The 3965-nt window shown below is 42.7% G+C and overlaps 1 pseudogene; it reads right to left on the reverse strand.

Moving 5' to 3' along the window:
- Positions 1-336: 336 nt before the first annotated feature.
- On the reverse strand, positions 337-1279 carry LOC102752989 (annotated as a pseudogene).
- Between the last annotated feature and the right edge of the window lie 2686 nt (positions 1280-3965).

A 3965-nucleotide genomic window follows, 5' to 3' on the forward strand; every position in this document is an offset into this window, starting at 1 on the left:
CCCAGGTTATGAGTTAGTTCCCCGGTCAGGGTGTGTGCAGGAAAGCAACTGATTGATGTTTCTCTCTCTAAAAAAATCAATAAAATGTGACTTTATTTAAAAATACATCCTTTTAGTTTTCCTTTTTTTTTTTTCCTGTAAGCAAACAGCAGAATTAACACATTTAGCAGCTCCATACTGGCTTTTACACCAAGGAAGAGTGATAAATTGAACAGGCACAGACTAATGGATTTCAGATAACCCCTCACCCAGCCCTACAGCTCAACAGGAAAGGGACTCTCCCGATTGCTTTTCCAGTGCTGCTCTTCAGAGGATACGCCTTTAAATTCTGGGTTCTTATAGTAACAATCTGATGACCACATCATAGTACCAAAATAGCCCCCAAAATGGAGTTCAAATTTGATCAAAACATAAATCCAGGGCGTGTGGCCCTGTACAGTTATAAAGGACAGGTAGAAGGAAAAGACACCCTACAGCTCTATCTGCTCAGGTCTCGCCTGTGAGAGTGGGAACAGGCAAGAGGAGAAATCAACATGCATCACTGAACTTGAGAACACTGCTTGGGGCCCCGGGGCGATGTCGGTCTCCTGGCTTTCCCCTACTTCCCAGCCAGCTGCTCATAGAGCTTGGCACATAGTCATCCCATTCCGCCTGGTAACATGTGCCGGCCCCTGGGGGCCCGAGGTCGTACTTCTTGCGGAAAGGTGCCACCTTGAATTTGCCACGGTGGTCTCCAGATCGTTTGCTGAGAACGGGCTCGTCACACTTGAGCAGCTTGGCCTGCTCGTAAACCAGCCAGACATAGCGGTGAAGGCCTGTGCCCTTGGGAGGCCCAGAGCCCACATAATCGGGGAGGACGGTGCCACTGCTGATCTTCATGTTGACCACCAGGAAATGGTACCATTCCCTAAATTTGGGGTCCTTTCTGCTTGGAGCATCTGGGTCTGTCAAGACCAGTGTGTAGAGTTTACTTGAATCAAGGCCATCGCATGAAATACCAGATGGCCGGTTCTTAACCTGGGTGGGCGTCAACACTTTGCCCAGCTCGTCGACCTCCGCCCCGGAGTATTTGACCTGCAGCGGGTGCTGCGGGCTCTCGTCCACCTCCTGCAGGCTCAAGGGCCCGGACCACTAGCTGAGGTCCACCGGCATCGCGCGGCTGAGCGGGGACTACCGGGGAGACGCGGGGGAACCAGGCGCAGGCCAACAGCCCCGACTCGCAGCGGTTCCCAAACAGGCCGGAGACCCCTTTTAGTTTTCTAATACCTGTTTACATGTATAGTGATGTCCTCTTCTTCAATCCTGTTATTGCTTATCTGGTTTCTCACTTCTAGTAGTCTTATCAGGAGCATGTCTCCCCCCCTCCCCCCCCCAGCATTTCAATAGTAATAGCCTTTCCAAAGAACCAATGTTTGCCTTTGATAATTCTATTACTTAGCTATTTTCTGTTTCTCCTTCAGTCTGTCATCTTTAGGTTTAATTCTTTTTCTAACATCCTAAGATGAACACTTAGCTCACTTATATTTCAGCCTTCATTGCATATAAACATTTATATTAAGTGTACAGAATAGACAAACCTATAGAAACAGAAAGTAGGTAAATGGTTGGTAGTGCTGGTGACAGGGAAAAGGAATTAGGAAGGAATGGGGAGTGATTGTGGTGATGGTAAATATACTAAAACCTCTTGAAATTTATATTTAAAATGAGTCAATTGTGTGATATATGAAATAAAGCTGTTAAAAATACATACTGCCTGATCCCATTTACAAAAAGATTAAAAACAGACAAAACTAATAACTAATGTACTAGTTATTAGTTATACTTATTAGTTATTAGTTATACTAATGTACTAGTATAATGAGACATAGTGGTTATCTTTTGGGAAGATAAGAACAATGATTAGGAAGAGTCCCAGAGGCTATGCATGCCAGAGTCCATGGCCGGCGTGGCTTTCGCGGGTTCAAAGACTTGGAGGAAGGGCTGACGCACAAATGATACACAAGACGAAATATTATTTTGAATACCGGGGGAACCAGAGGACAACTTGACCATGGAAGTCAAGTTCTCTCCATTGCTCCTTTCCCAGCTGCTTTTATTAGCTAGAATACACAATTGCCTGTAGGAATGCAAACAAACATATCAATGGTAATGTTTAGCAAACAGTAAGATTGTTGCTCCTTTCCCAGCTGCTTTTATTAGCTAGAATACACAATTGCCTTTAGAAATGCAAACAGACATATCAATGGTAATGTTTAGTAAACAGTAAGATTGTCAGGTTTTGGGAGAGTTTGCTTTAGGCCATTGAGTCAGCGGCAGGTAATAAAATGTAGATGTTCACCTTGTGAATATCAAACGGAGTCCTGGTCAGCTCTCTTCCAGACTCCTCACATTTATATCAATTACTGTTGATCTTGATCTCCAGCATATGCCAATTCTGGCAAGTTGGTAATATTCTGTTTCTTGATTTTGGTTAGGGTTACATGAGTGTATTCACTTTGTAATAAGTCATTAAAAGAAGACACATCATTTCCTCTCCACCCTCAATATTTCTGACACCAGATATGTGGGTTTTTCACACCAAGCAATTCTCCAGTTCTCAGAAGACGCTGGCTGGGTATCCTACAATTTAACCCAATTTTCAAACTAACTGCTCAAAGTTAGCTTGGACCCCAGAGGTTAAGGAGTCAGTCCCACAAGTCTGCTCCCTCTTCAGATGCCAATCAAAAGTCCCGAGTTGTCACCTGTACTTCTGACTGTCCGGCTGTACATCAAGGGTTCCCATGACCCTCTCCTCAAGTTTGATAATTTGTTAGAATGGTTCACAGAACCCAAGGAAACAGTTTACTTACTATTACTAATTTATTACAAAAGATATATTGAAGAATACAAATGAATAACCAGATGAAGAGATGCATAGGGTGAGGTCTAGAAGTGTTCAAAGCATAGGAGCTCTGTCCCTGTGGATTGGGGGTACTCCACCCTCTCGGCATGTGGATGTGTTCTTGTTCACCAAACTTCAGGTTCTCCAAACCCCTGTGGTCTGGGTTTTTATGGCTACCTCATTACAGTAGGCATGGTTGATAAAGTCATTGGCCACTGGTGATTAACCTAGTCTCCTGCCCCGACCCCTTTCCCAGAGGTTCAGGGTTGGGGCTGAAAATTCCAACCTTCTAATCATGAGGTTGTTCTGGCAACCAGCCCTACATCCTTAGGGGCTTTCTAAAAATTGCCTCATTAATATAAACTTGGGTGTGTTTGAAAGGGACTGGTTATGAATAACAGGACATTCCTTTCACTTTGATCATTTCAGAGCTACTTTTAACTGGAGGATTAAAACCAAATATAATAAAAGATGCTCCTTTCACCTGTTTCTGGAGCTGGGGACAAAGAAACAAATATAACAAAAGATGTTCCTTTTGTTCTTATCACTTAGAAAGTTACCAATGTTTTAGAAGCCCTGTGCCAAGAACCATGACAAAGACCAAATATAAATTTCTTATATCACAACATCACCGACATTAAGTTTGTAAATACTTCAGTTTTTGGAAACCATTATTAATTTTTTAAAATATTTCTGTAAAATATTATGCTAAATGAAATAAGCCTATCTGAGAAAGACAAATATCACATGATTTCACTTATTTGTAGAATCTGATGAACAAAATGAATTGACCAACAAAAGACCTGAAGCATGGAGGCATGGAACAGATAGATATACCCTGATGTAGGGTTAGGGCAGCCGTGGGCAAACTACGGCGCGCGGGTTAAATGAATAAAACTTAAAAAAAAAAAAGACCGTACCCTTTTATGTAATGATGTTTACTTTGAATTTATATTAGTTCACACAAACACTCCATCCATGCTTTTGTTCTGGCCCTCCGGTCCAGTTTAAGAACCCATTGTGGCCCTCGAGTCAAAAAGTTTGCCCACCTCTGGGTTAGGGGGACTGGAAAAGACAAACCAAA

This window comes from Myotis davidii, unplaced genomic scaffold (assembly GCF_000327345.1).
Source record: "Myotis davidii unplaced genomic scaffold, ASM32734v1 scaffold571, whole genome shotgun sequence".
Taxonomy (NCBI): domain Eukaryota; kingdom Metazoa; phylum Chordata; class Mammalia; order Chiroptera; family Vespertilionidae; genus Myotis; species Myotis davidii.